The 14959-nt window shown below is 51.1% G+C and overlaps 1 long non-coding RNA gene across 1 annotated transcript; it reads right to left on the reverse strand.

Annotated features, from left to right (window-relative positions):
• Positions 1-3403: 3403 nt before the first annotated feature.
• Positions 3404-14244, reverse strand: LOC140425750 (uncharacterized). Its single transcript, XR_011947978.1, has 3 exons — positions 14117-14244; positions 4174-4294; positions 3404-3856 (listed from the first exon to the last, which is right to left on the reverse strand). It is a non-coding gene; the product is annotated as an uncharacterized lncRNA (long non-coding RNA).
• Between the last annotated feature and the right edge of the window lie 715 nt (positions 14245-14959).

Raw genomic sequence — 14959 nt, forward strand, 5'->3', positions numbered from 1 at the left:
TCCACCTTTGACTTGACCTCTGCAGCCTGTGACTGTAAGTACCCTGCAGCAGCTTGCGAAACTCCCTTGACCTTGATAGTGGTTGAGGCTTTGGGGAAGGGGACTTGATTTGTGTTCTGTGTCATTGCTAAAACTGTGTAACAATAAGATTTTTCGTTGTGTCCGTTATAGTACTTTCTGAATAGACTTAGTTTGTGTTAGAGTTTAAGATTTTATTATAATTTCTTCTGTTTGATGATTTTGACCTGGGTTTTGCAATAAACCTTGATTTGCTGATAATTGGAGTCGTTTAAATTCTTCAATCTCTCACCAGCGATCTCTGACCAAGTCATTGTTAAGATATTCCTCACCTTAATTCCGGGTTCAAGAATCTAGGGTCATCTTGAGCGATTCACTCAGGACAGGCTGCTGGTTAGGTAATAAACAGCAGTGTCCTATTCTCTCTCTTGGGAAAGCTACTCCAGCGAAGTAGGAACCGGGTGGGTGTTGCACCACCGGCAAGAGAGAGAATCACCTGGGCATTGGTAGGGGTCTGGATATCTGTGTGATATAAGCCTCAGGCTTCCGGTTAGGGATAAACGGCAGGCTTGATTCAGTGCTCTCTCCCGTGGAGGTGTCCCAGTGCGGCATCCCCTGGCCTCTGAAGTTTCAGTGCCAGCTGGAGAGAGACACACACAGATACTCAAACCCCAGATATCGGCCCAGTAGTGGAGTAGCAGAGATGGCACCCTCTACAATGGGATTGTTCTTCATCGAGAGACAGAGGCTGAGGGGTGACTTGATAGAAGTTTATAAAATTATGAGGGGTATAGATAGGGTGAACAGTTGGAGGCTTTTTCCCAGGGCAGAAATGACAATTACAAGAGGGCACAGGTTCAAAGTGAGGGTGGATAGGTTCAGTGGAGATGGTCCAGGGGGAAGTTTTTTACACAGAGGGTGGTGGTGGCCTGGAATGTACTGCCAAGCATTGTGGTTGAGGCAGATACGTTAGCGACCTTTAAGACTTATCTGGATAGGCACATGAACAGACGGAGTATAGAAGGATACAGGCGGTTGGTCTCGATAGGACACGTGATCGGCGCAGGCTTGGAGGTCCGAAGGGCTGTGCTGTACTGTTCTTTGTTCTTTTGTTCTTTGAATCCAGAACGAGGGGTCATAGTTTGAGGATAATAGAATTATAGAATTTACAGTGCAGAAGGAGGCCATTCGGCCCATCGAGTCTGCACCGGCTCTTGGAAAGAGCACCCTACCCAAGGTCAACACCTACACCCTATCCCCATAACCCAGTAACTCCACCCAACACTAAGGGCAATTTTGGACACTAAGGGCAATTTATCATGGCCAATCCACCTAACCTGCACATCTTTGGACTGTGGGAGGAAACCGGAGCACCCGGAGGAAACCCACGCACACACGGGGAGGATGTGCAGACTCCACACAGACAGTGACCCAAGCCGGAATCGGACCTGGGACCCTGGAGCTGTGAAGCAATTGTGCTATCCACAATGCTACCATGCTGCCCCAAGGGGATAAGGGGAAGACCGTTTTGTACTGAGTTGAGGAGAAATATCTTCACCCAGAGAATGGTGTATCTATGGAATTCATGACCACAGAAAGTAGTTGAGGCCAAAACGTTGTGTAATTTGAAGAAGAAATTAGATTTTACTCTTGGAGCTAAAGGGAAATGGGGGGAAGATGGGTTCAGGGTATTGAACTTGATGATCAGCAATGATCATAAGGAATGGCGGCGCAGGTTCAAAGAGCCAATGGCTTCCTCCTGCTTCTATTTTCTATGTATGTTTCTTTGTAGAATCATAAGGGATCTACTGGAAATTCTATATAATTGTAAATAAACTAAAGTTTGTTATTCTTACTTGGTGTGGACTCCCTGTGTCCTTATTAAAGCCCCCCCCCCCATTCTTACTGGCATCAGGGTACCCCAACCCCAATTCTAACCCTTCCATTCTAAGTGACCGCACCCCCCCCCCCCCCCCTGCCATGCATGAACAACTCCCTCCTTCCCTCTCCTCCTCCATCCCTCCCAACAGATAATGTGAACTCCCCAATGGGGTTCCCTGGAGGGTCCACCTATGGCCCTGCCTCTGGAACCCACCTCGGTCCTGCCCCCTCATGGCCCCACCTGGGTCCTGCACCCTGGCAGTTTTGGAAGTCAGTAGTGATTCCTGCTGGCATTATGTCACGTCAGTGGTGTGCTGAATGTAGAGATTGTTGTATATTGTGTATACAACTTGGATGAAAGTATATATTTTTACACTAATGTTATTAAAGAACCCAGGTTATGATATCCAGACTTTGTTGTGTGCTAAAACTGTAATTAACAAATCTTAAAAGGTGAGGTCATGATTGATTCTAACCATTTACTTGTTTACATATAGATAATTACTGAACATTGTTCTGGTTATTGGACATTCCCTGGAGAGTAGATCATTTATGAGGGGTTGTATTTAATTCTAGCTAAGCAGGTCATATGACATCTTAGTGGGCTGCAAGTGATGTAATTAATGGGAGGAGCTAGATCAGCAGTTTTGCCAAATGTTTCTAGGTTGAGCAGAATTGTACTGGTTTTGCTCCTGGGTCTCTCTCCAAAAATCCATACACAACTAAGGAAGTAAAATTAAAATTTGTTAACTTTATTTGTAAGTGACATTTGAACTGAATTGGGTTTCCTAATTGAGTTAATAGCAGGCATAGATAGTAAGTTGAAGTTTTTCCTTGTTTTTAAGAACTGTTTAGCTGATAATTGGAGAACTATTTATTTTGCCGTTAATATGATTACGTTTGTTTGAACATTAAAGATACTCATTGGTCAGAGTCATCACTCCTGTCTGTGGTGAAGTATCCTTTCCTCACAGTTTTACAATTAAAAAAAATTGTTTGGGGCTCTTAACTGGCATCCTAACAGATGTTGGGGTCTGGTCCGGTATCCTAAATCTTAACTGTGGGGAGACGCATCTGACAACCCCAGAAGCAACGACATGAAGTTGTTTATGACTATTAAGATCAATGCAAATTCATGCTAATCAAATTCACACCCTTACTGGGCTTGAACCTGAGTACGTCATGGAGTAGGGGGGGTGGCTGCAGGGCAGATCTCAAAATGAGATCTCACCACCGCAAATCCGATTCTGCCTGCTCACAAGAGTTATCAGCCCGCACGGGGAATGGGCCCCGAAATATTTGCCCATTATTGATTGTTGTAAAAGCCCAAGTGGCTCCCTAATGCCCTTCATGAAATAAGTCTGTCATCCTTATCTGGTCTGGGCTACGTGTGACTCCAGATCCACAGTGATGAGGTTGCATCTTAAGTTCCCTCTGAAATGGCCTAGCAAGCCACTTTCAAGGGCAATCAGGGAAAAGCAACAAAGACTGACCTTCTCAGTGATTTTGACATTCCGTGAAATAAATCTTTAATAATCAGGCTCTACAGTTTAAGGAAAGCAATGATTCCTTTCACAGTATATGTATATATCGAGAATACTTCAGTAAAACAAAAGAATGGTGAAAAACAATTCATTTATTGAAAAATACCCCTTTGCTTTGCCTTTAAAGGAATAGAACAACAGATTCAGCCTGAACTGAAGTGTCCTGAACCAGTATTAAAAAGCACAGTAGGTTAAATGGAAGCAAATTGGGATATGTATCAGTATCCATGCCCCGGGTAATCTGATAAATTATTCAGACAGAACGCAGTCACCAGGCAGAGACCACATTTTGTCACCAGCCGCCTGCAAGTTATCTGCCATTTTGTCAGGATTAGGAGCTTTCCCCCCATGTAGATGGAGCTCATCATCTTCTTGAAGCCGACCGGTTCCACATCATTAGTTTCCTCTTGATTCTATGGTAGAAAATGCAAGAAAAGTAATTAGGAGGGATGCGGGAAACCAATGTCTGGAATTTAAAAAAATTCAGCATTCTCATTTAATGACCAAAATACAAATTACATCATTATGAGAGAACAGACTCCCTACCTGCTTCCTTTCTTCCATTTAGTGTGCAAACATGGCATTTCAGGCAAAAAAACAAGATATCTCGAACCATTATTTGACATAAACATTGACAAATTGACAAGAGAAATGAGCGTTAGAAAATAAAAATGCATTTCAATTATTTCATTATGTATATTAAATAAATTAGCAGTTGAGCTGTGAATACCTGGTGTTACTTGAAATGTTGCAGGACCACAGGAAGGCTGCAATATGTTAATCAAAAACATCCTATCAATCACCAGGCTTCAAGAGCTACTGCGCCTTGACAACTGCAGAAGGAATTTATTCTGAGAGAAAATTAATAAAAAGAGTCATAAGATTTAAAAGTGCACTTCACAAACGATTTCAAAAATTTTCAGAAAGTTTTTTTTAACACAAACTAGTTTGTTCCTGTTGCAAATAATGAAGTTTATGCATGATGTCTGCAGCAATGGATGGAGAAATGTGGGTGTGACTAGTTTAGCGTGCCTTATCTACAGTGCGTGAGTATCTTCTACTAAAACGAGGAGATCTGAGGAGCATCAGATTTTAGGCCTTAAGACCTCATCGCAGGGCAATAGGAATCCACATTAGTCAGTGCTCTGATTTCCAGGTAAATGATTGGATCACCTCCAGAAGAGGATAGGTTAGCTTCAAAGTTCAGGATCAAGATTAAGAGGGCCATCAGGTTGGAAGGTTGCAGGAGTATGGTTAGGATTGGGAGTACTTTTGGGTAATGGGTAGAAAGGTCACAGACCTCAGGATTATGGTTGACAGATTGGATAGTAAAATCAGAAGTCTCGAGAGTACTGTGGGTTGTCATCACCTCTAGCCCTATTGAGGCCGGACTGGAGGTCAAGTCGCAGGAAATATTGGGGAGAGGCTTGGTGATGGGAGTCGGCCAAGAAGGCGGATGCTTTTCTTACATGAGTGGTGTTGAGCGATGTTTTTCCTGGAGGCATCAGCACTGCCGCTGCTACCTCAGGGTGACCAAAATTAGAGCACAGATGACAAGCTGCATTAACTTATATGTATAATCAAATGACTAATGCCTGCTTCAGATGAGGGTTAAGGACACCTTTTGTCTGCCTTTTACCAAAATGGCATCTGGTGCAAATTCATCCCAGAAGTCTATACGTGTACATGGGATCCTACTTTGGTTACAAAAGGGCAACTGCAGCGCTCAAACAACAAGCACTACCAATCCCACTTCCCACCTTCAGTGTAAAGGAAGAAAATGACAGGCTAGCTCAAGCCTGCAAACTACTCTCCTTCCTTCAAACCCCTTTCCTTCAGCTCACAATCTTTCTATCGTTTTTGCATTTTTGTTGAAAGATGGATAATAATGGTTTGCCTTTTTGCACATGTGCAAATCCAAATTCTGAACCCATATTCCAGTGGGAGGCAGTGTGTGTGGAACCCGTACCCCAGTGAGAGTCATTGGGCTGGATTCTCCACCCCCCGGCACCAGATTTCTGGTTCAGCATGCCGGCGGGATGCTCCATTTCAACGGCTGGTCAATGGGGTTTCCAATTGTGGGGCAGCCCCACACCGTCGGGAAACTCCGGGGTAGCCAGCAAAATAGAGCATCCCGATGCTGGAGAATCCAGTCCAGTGTGTGTGGAACCCTTACCCCAGTGAGAGTCAGTGTGTGTGGAACCCGTACCTCAGTGAGAGGCATTGTGTGTGGAGCCCATACCTCAGTGAGAGGCATTGTGTGTGGAGCCCATACCTCAGTGAGAGGCAGTGTGTGTGGAACCCACACCATAGTGAGAGGCAGTGTGTGTGGAACCCCTAGCCAAGTGAGAATCAGTGTGTGCATGGAACCCGTACCCCAGTCAGAGTCAGAGTGTGTGGAACCTGTACCCCAGTGAGAGGCAGTGTGTGTGGTACCTGTAGCCAAGTGAGAATCAGTGTGTGCATGGAACCCATACCCCTGTCAGAGTCAGTGTGTGTGGAACTCGTACCCCAGTGAGAGACAGTGTGTGTGGAACCCGTACCCCAGTGAGAAGCAGTGTGTGTGGAACCCATACCCCAGTGAGAGGCAGTGTGTGTGGAACCCGTACCCCAGTGACAGTCAATGTGTGTGGAACCTGTAGCCAAGTGAGAGTCGTGTGTGCATGGAACCCATACCCCTGTCAGAGTCAGTGTGTGTGGAACCTGTACTCCAGTGTGAGGCAATGTGTGTGTGTAACCTACACACCAGTGAGAGTCAGAGTGTCTGGGACCTGTACCCCAGTGAGAGCAAGTGTGTGCGGAATCCATACTGCAAAGACAGTCAGTGTGGCTGGGACGTCTATCCCAGTGAGAGTCAGTGGACTGGATTCTCCAACATTGATACTATGTCCCCCTTGCAGGCGTAAAACCGGTGGAGCTTTACTCCTGAAATTCCTGCAAAAAAGTTTTTAAAATTCATAAACCTGCAGGGGACTAGCTGGGACCCGGTGTGAATCTCACATCTTTTGCTGCAAATACGGGCCCCCGCATCTCCGGGTCAGAGGCCGCACATGCGCACGATGGCGGTCTCCAGCGGCCGCGTCGTGCTCCATGGCGGACTCAGACCGCGGAGCCAGACCAAAGAAAAAGAAATCCCAATCGTCCGTGCGCAGGAGCCTCAACCCCCGCACATTAAATCCACGGCCGCCTATACTGTCCCCCCCCCCGGTCTCTGACCCGCCCACCCCTGACCAGGGCAGCCGCGGACTGAGTCTCCGCAGCCGCCACCCGAGCATCCCAACCGGCAATAGGTGGTTAGTTCCACGCGGTCGGGAACTCGGCCAGTCGGGAGCAGAGAATTGTTGAGCAGGCCTCTGGCAATGGCCCCCCCGGTGGCTCGATGTACCCCACAGTGACGCCGAATTTTGGTGCCTGGAGAATCGCCAGACCGATGACGGGCCCGATTACAGCGTCAAACTGGAGTTTCCGCCGCACCAGCCGCGATTTCAGCATCCAGCCCAATGTGTGTGAAACCCGTACCCCAGTGAGAGTCAGTGTGTGTGGAACCTGTATCCCACTGAGAGTCAGTGTGTGTTGTATCCCTACCCCAGTGAGAGTCAGTGTGTGTGTGGAACCCATACCCCAGTGAGAGTTGATGTGTGTGGAAACATGGATAAGTACTTGGAAAACCCAAAGCATGGATCAGTACTTGGAACGACGATGTTGTGGCCATTGCGGAGTCATGGATTCCACCTTGGCAGGAATGATTGTTCAATGTTCCGGGGTTTAGATGTTTTAAGAAGAATAGGGAGGGAGGTAAAAGAGGAGGGAAAGTTGCACTGTTAATTAGGGAGTGCATCACAGCTGCAGAAAAAGAGGTAGTCGAGGAGGGTTTGTCTACTGAGTCAGTATGGGTGGAAATCAGAAACAAGAAAGGAGCAGTCACTTTATTGATAGTTTTCTATAGACCCTCCAATAGCAGCAGAGAGATAGAGGAACAGATTGGGTGGCAGATCTTGGAAAGGTGCAGAAGTAACAGACTTGTGGTCATGGGTGACTTCAACTTCCCTAATATTGACTGGAACCTCCTTAGTGCAAATGGGTTGGATAGAGCAGATTTTATCAGGTGTGTACAGGAAGGATTCCTGATTCAATATATAGATAGGCCGACTAGGGGGGAGGCCATATTGGATTTGGTGCTTGGCAACAAACCAGGCCAGGTGTCAGATGTCTCGGTGGGAGAGCATTTCGGTGGCAGTGACCACAACTCCTTGACCTTCACCATAGTCATGGAGAGGGATAGGAACAGACCGTATGGGAAGGTATTTAATTGGGGGAGGGGAAATTATACTGCTATTAGACAGGAGCTGAGGAGCATAAAGTGGGAATAGTTGTTCTTGGGGAAATGCACAACAGGTATGTGGGGGTTGTTTAAGGAGCACTTGCTGCCAATGCTGGATAGTTTTGTCCCACTGAGACGAGGAAGGAATGGTAAGGTGAAGGAGCCTTGGATGACAAGAGAAGTGGAGATTCTAGTCAAGAGGAAGAAGGAAGCTTACGTAAGGTTGAGGAAGCAAGGATCTGGCAGGGCTCTAGAGGGTTACAAGGTAGCCAAGGTAGTAAGGAACTTAAAAATGGAATTAGGAGAGCTAGAAGGGGGCATGAAAAAGCCCTGGTGGGAGGATTAGGGAAAATCTCAAGGCGTTCTACACTTATGTGAGAAATAAGAGGATGATCAGAGTGAGAGTAGGGCCGATCAGGGATAGTGGAGGGAACTTGTGTCTAGAGTCTGAGGAGATAGGGGAGGCCCTAAATGAATATTTTGCTTCATTATTCACGAGATAGAGGGACCTTGTTGTTCATGAGAACAGTGTGAACAGGTTAATAGACTCAAACAGGTTGATATTAAGAAGGAGGATGTGCTGCAAATTTTGAAAAGAAACAGGATAGATAATATAACAGGATATACCCAAGGTTACTGCGGGAAGCGAGGGAGGAGATTGCTGCACCGTTGTCGATGATCTTTGCATCCTTGCTCTCTACTGGAGTAGTACAGGATGATTGGAGGGAAGTGAATGTTGTTCCCCTGTGCAAGAAAGGGAATAGTGAAATCCCTGGGAATTACAGACCAGTCAGTCTTATGTGGTGAGCAAAATATTGGAAAGGATTCTGAGAAATAGGATTTATGATTATTTAGAAAAACATAGTTTGATTAAAGATAGTCAGCATGGCTTTGTGAGGGGCAGGTCATGCCTCACAAGCCTCATTTAATTCTTTGAGGATTTGACGAGACATATTGATGAAAATCGGGCAGTGGATGTGGTGTATATAGATTTCAGTAAGGCATTTGATAAGGTTCCCCATGGTAGGCTCATTCAGAAAGTTAGGTAGCATGGGATACAGGGAAATTTGGCTGTCTGAATATGGAATTGGCTGGCCGAAAGAAGACAGCGAGTGGTAGTGGATAGAAAGTATTTTGCCCAGAGGTCGGTGACCAGTGGTGTCCCGCATGGATCTGTTCTGGGACCTCTACTCTTTGTGGTTTTATAAATGACTTGGATGAGGAAGTGAAGGGTGGGTTAGTACGTTTGCCGATGACAAGAAGGTTGGTGGAGTTGTAGATAATGTCGAGGGCTGTTGCAGGTTACAACAGGACATTGGCAGAGCTGGGCCCAGAAGTGGCCGATGGAGTTCAACCTAGATAAATGTGAAGTGATTCATTTTGGAAGGTTGAATTTGAATGCTGAATACAGGGTTAAAGGCAGGATTCTTGCAAGTGTGGAGGAACAGAGGGATCTTGGTGTCCATGTGCATACATCCCTCAAAGTTGCCACCCAGGTTGATCGGGTTATGAAGCAGGCGTATGGTGTGTTGGCTTTCATTAACAGGGGGATTGAGTTTAAGAGCCACGAGGTTTTGCTGCAGCTTCATAAAACTCGAGTTAGACCACACTTGGAATATTGTGTCCAGTTCTGGTCACCTCATTATAGGAAGGATTTGGATGATTTGGAGAGGGTGTAGAGGAGATTTACCAGGATGCTGCCTGGACTGGAGAGCATGTCTTTTGAAGAAAGATTGAGGGAGCGAGGGCTTTTATCACTGGAGCGAATAAAGAAAAGAGCTGACTTGATAGAGGTGTACAAGGTGATGAGAGGCATGGATAGAGTGGATAGCCAGAGACTTTTCACCAGGGCGAAAATGGCTGTCACGAGGGGACATAATTTTAAGGTGATTGGAGGAAGGTATAGGGGAGATGTCAGAAATTGGTTCTTTACACAGAGAGTGGTGGGTGCGTGAATTGTACTGCCAGCAGAGGTGGTGGAGTCAGAGGCATTAGGGACATTTAACCGACTCTTGGACAGGCACATGGAGAGTAGTAAATTGAAGGGGTGTAGGTTACGTTGATCTTAGATTAGGGTAAATGGTCGGCACAACATCGTGGGCCGAAGGTACTGTACTGTACTGTACTGTTCTCTGTTCTATGAAACCATACCCCTGGAAGAGACAGTGTGTGTGAAACCCATACTCAAGTGAGAGTCAGTGGGCGGGATTCTCCGACCCCCCGTCGGGTCGGAGAATCCCCGGGGGGGGCGGCGTGAATTCCGCCCCGCCGCTCCGAAGCCGGCTGCCGTATTCTCCGGCGCACGTTTTCGGGCAGGGGCGGGGTTCACGCCAGGCAGGTCGGGGGCCATTGGCAGCGCCCCCCCCGGCAATTCTCCAGGCCCTGATAGGCCGAGCGGCCGTCGGTTTCTGGCCAGTTCCACCGGCGTAGTTTGGGCATGGTCCCACACGGCGGGACATGGCTGGTAGGCCGGCTGGTGCGGTCCTCGGGGGGGGGGGGGGGGGAAGCACGGGCAGATCTGACCCTAGGGGGAAGGGGGGGGGCACGGTGGCCGCCCGCGATTGGGGCCCACCGATCTGAGGGCGGGCCTGTGCCATGGGGGCACTTCTTTCTTCTGCGCCAGCTACTGTAGGGCTCCACCATGGCCGGCGCAGAGAAGACACCACCCTGCGCATGCGGCAGAATACCCTGGCCGGTCTGCGTATGCGCTGAACCACGACGGCGCCGGCCTAGCCCCCGGAGGTGTGGAGAGTTCTGCAACTTGCGGTCGGCCTGTCGCCGGAGTGGTTCGCGCCGTTTTTTACGCCGGTGTTGGGACATCGCGCCGATTCGGGAGAATCCGCCTAGTGTGTTTGGAACCCGTACCCAAGTGAAAGTAACTGTGTGTGAAAACCATACCCCAGTGAGAGGCAGTGTGTGCATGAAACCCAAACCCTAGTGAGAGGCAGTGCAAATGGAACCTGTACCCCAGTGTGAGGCAGTGTGTATGGAAACCGTACCCCAATGGCAGACAGTGTGTGTGGAACCCGTACCCAAGTGTGAGTCAGTGTGTCTGGGACTTGTACTCCAGCAAGAGTCAGTGTGTTTGTGGTACCCGTTTCCCAGTGCGAGTCAATGTGTGTGTGGAACCCATACCCCAGTGAGAGACAGTGGGCGAAATTCTCCGGTATCGGCGCGATGTCCGCCGACCGGCGCCAAAAACGGCGCAAATCAGTCGGGCATCGCGCCGCCCCAAAGGTGCGGAATCCTCCGCATCTTGGGGGGCCGAGCCCTAACGTTGAGGGGCTAGGCCCGCGCCGGACTAATTTCCGCCCCGCCAGCTACCGGAAGTGCCCCGCCAGCTGGCGCGGAAATGTCATTGCCGGGCGGCGCATGCGCGGGAGCGTTAGCGGCCGCTCACGGCACCACGCGCATGCGCAGTGGAGGGAGTCTCTTCCGCCTCCACCATGGTGGAGACCGTGGCGAAGACAGAAGGAAAAGAGTGCCCCCACGGCACAGGCCCGCCCGCGGATCGGTGGGCCCCGATCGCGGGCCAGGCCACCGTGGGGGCACCCCGGAGCCCGCCCACGCCGCCTTGTCCCGCCGGCAAGAGTGGTGGTTTAATGCACGCCGGCGGGACAGGCATCCTAGCAGCGGGACTTCGGCCCATACGGGCCGGAGAATCGTGGGGGGGGGCCCGCCAATTCCCGCCCCCGCCGATTCCCACGATTCCCGCCCCCGCCGAATATCCGGTGCCGGAGAATTCGGCAACCGGCGGGGGCGGGATTCACGGCGGCCAACGGCCATTCTCGGAGAATCTCGCCCAGTGTGTGTGTGGAACCCGTACCCCAGTGAGAGACAGTGTGTGGGTGGAAACCGTACCCCAGTGAGAGTCAGCGAGTGTGTGGAATCTGTACCCCAGTGTGAGGCAGTGTGTGGATGAAACCCATACACTCGTGAGAGGCAGTGAATGTGGAACCTGTACCCTAGTGTGAGGCCGTGTGTCTGGAACTGGTTACCTAGTGAGAATCAGTATGCGTGGAATCGGTACCCCAGTGAGATTCAGTGTGTTTGCAACCTGTAATCCAGTGAGTGTTAATGTGCGTGGAACCCATACCCCAATTAAAGTAAATGTGTGTGAAACCCGTACCCTGTGTGTGTGTGTGTGTGTGTGGGACCCGTACTCCAGTGAGAGTCAGTCTGTGTGGAACCCGTACCCCAGTGAGAATCATTGTGTGTGGAACCCATACCGCAGTGAGAGTCAGTGTGTGTGGGTGTGTGTGTGTGGGACCCGTACTCCAGTGAGAGTCAGTCTGTGTGGAACCCGTACCCCAGTGAGAATCATTGTGTGTGGAACCCATACCGCAGTGAGAGTCAGTGTGTGTGGGTGGGTGTGTGTGTGTGTGTGTGGGACCCGTACTCCAGTGAGAGTCAGCATGTGTGTGTGGAACCAGTACCCTAGTCAGAGTTGGTGCGTTTGGAATCCATATCCCTGTGAGAGGAAGTGTGTGTGGAACCCATACCCCAGTGAGAATTTGTGTGTGTGGAACTCGTACTCCAGTGAGTGTCAGTGTGTGTGTGTTTGGAAACCGTACCTCAGTGAGAGTCAGTGTGCGTGGAAGCCATACCCCAGTGAGAGTCTGTGGGTGTTGAACCCATACCCCAGTGAGAATCTGTGTGTGTGGAACCCGTACCCCAGTGAGAGTCAGCATGTGTGTGTGTGGAACCCGTACCGCAGTGAAAGTCTGTGTGTTTGGAACTTGTACCCCAGTGAGAATCAATGTGTGTGTGGAACAAGTACCGCAGTGAGAGTCAATATGTGCGTGTGTGGAACACGTAACCCAGTGAGAGTCAGTGTGTGTGTGGAACAAGTACCGTAGTGAGAGTCAGTATGTGCGTGTGTGTGGAACCCGTACCCCAGTGAGAAGCAGTGTAGAACCCGTGCCCCAGTGAAAGTCAGTGTGTGTGTGTGTGCGCATGTGTGTGAAATCCATCCACCAGTAAGAGTCAGTGGACGCGATTCTCCACTCCCACGCCGGTGGGGAGAATCGCCTGGGCCGCCGAAGTTTCCGGGGACGCTGGTCCGATGCCCTCCCGCGATTCTCCCAAGCGGCGGGAACGGCCCGGTCGAGTTTCGCAGGCCGCAGGCCGGAGAATCGCCGGAGACACCGAAAATGGCGATTCTCCGGCACCCCCGCGATTCTGAGGCCCGGATGGGCCGAGCGGCCAGGCCAAAATGGTGGGTTCCCCCCGGCGCCGTCCACACCTGGTCGCTACAGTCGTGGGCGGTGCATGAACGCTGGGGGTGCGGCCTGTGGGGGGGGGACGAGGGGGGATCCTGCACCGGGGGGTACCTTAAATGTGGGGTGGCCCGCGATCGGTGCCCACCGATCGTCGGGCCGTCCTCTCTGAAGGAGGACCTCCTTCCTTCCACCGCCCCGCAAGATCCGTCCCCCATCTTCTTGCGGGGCGGACTTGGACAGGACGGCAACCACGCATGCGCGGGTTGGTGCCGGCCAACCCGCGCATACGCGGATGACGTCCGTTATGCAGCGCCGGCAGCGTCATCTATGCGGCGCCGCTTTTACGCGGGTGACAAGGCCTCGCGCGGGTAGATGACGCGGCCCTGATACTGGCCCATTGTCAGGGCCTGAATCTGTCGGGACCGGGGCCGTTCCGCGCCGTCGTGAACCTCGACGGCGTTCACGATGGCGCGGCCACTTCGGCGTGGGGGTTGAGAATCGTGCCCGTGTCTGTGTGTGGAACCCGTACCCCAGTGTGAGTCAGTGTGTGTGGAACCCGTACCCCAGTGAGAGTCAGTGTGTGTGGAACCCATACCCCAGTGAGAGTCAGTGTGTGTGGAACCCGTACCCCAGTGAGAGTCAGTGTGTGTGTGGAACCCATACCCCAGTGAGAGTCAGTGTGTGTGGAACCCGTACCCCAGTGAGAGTCAGTGTGTGTGGAACCCGTACCCCAGTGAGAGTCAGTGTGTGTGGAACCCGTACCCCAGTGAGAGTCAGTGTGTGTGGAACCCGTACCCCAGTGAGAGTCAGTGTGTGTGGAACCCGTACCCCAGTGAGAGTCAGTGTGTGTGGAACCCGTACCCCAGTGAGAGTCAGTGTGTGTGGAACCCGTACCCCAGTGAGAGTCAGTGTGTGTGGAACCCGTACCCCAGTGAGAGTCAGAGTGTGTGGAACCCGTACCCCAGTCAGAGATATAGTGTCCGGGATTGTCCGACCTGGCGCTGGCGTCTCCATTCTCCGGCGCCGCTTTTCGGGCGCCGGCGAGATCACCGCATCGCTGTTGACAGTGACCCCCCCCCCCCCCACCCCGCGACGAGTTTGGCCATGTCCCGCTGGTGTGGATTACTCACCTCCCACACGGCGGGACCTGGAAGGTGAGTGTGCGGGGGTCGTCCTGGAGGGGGGGGGGTGCTGCCAGATCCGATCCCAGCGGGGGCACCCACGGTGGCCTGGCCCGCGATCGGGGCCTACCGATCGGCGGCAGCCTGGTTCCGTGGGGGCCTTCCTTACTCTGCGCGGGTCCCTGTAGGGCTCTACCATATTGCACATGCGCGAAAATACGCCGGCTGTTCTGCGCATGCACAAACTCGTGCGGGCCGTTCCGCGGTGGCTGGAGCTGTGGGAACCACTCTGGCGGCAACATAGCCCCCTAGAAAGGTGAGAATTCCTCACGTTCGGGCCTGTTGACGCCGGAGTCGTTGGCGCCGGTTTTCACGCTGGCGTGGGGACATAGCCCCATTATTAGAGAATCTCGCCCAGTGGAACCCGTACCCCAGTGGAACCCGTACCCCAGTGAGAATCAGTGTGTGTATGGAACCCGTACGCCAGTGAGAGGCAGTGTGTAACCCGTACCCCAGTGAGAATCAGTGTGTGTGTGTAACCGTATCCCAGTGAGAGTCAGTGTGTAACCCGTACCCCAGTGAGAATCAGTGTGTGTGTGTAACCGTATCCCAGTGAGAGGCAGTGTGTAACCCGTACCCCAGTGAGAATCAGTGTGTGTGTGTAACCGTATCCCAGTGAGAGGCAGTGTGGAACCCGTACCCCAGTGAGAATCAGTGTGTGTGTGTAACCGTATCCCAGTGAGAGGCAGTGTGTGTGTGTAACCCGTACCCCAGTGAGAATCAGTGTGTGTATGAAACCCGTACGCCAGTGAGAGGCAGTGTGTAACCCGTACCCCAGTGAGAATCAGTGTG

This window comes from Scyliorhinus torazame, chromosome 6 (genome assembly GCF_047496885.1).
Source record: "Scyliorhinus torazame isolate Kashiwa2021f chromosome 6, sScyTor2.1, whole genome shotgun sequence".
Taxonomy (NCBI): Eukaryota; Metazoa; Chordata; class Chondrichthyes; order Carcharhiniformes; family Scyliorhinidae; genus Scyliorhinus; species Scyliorhinus torazame.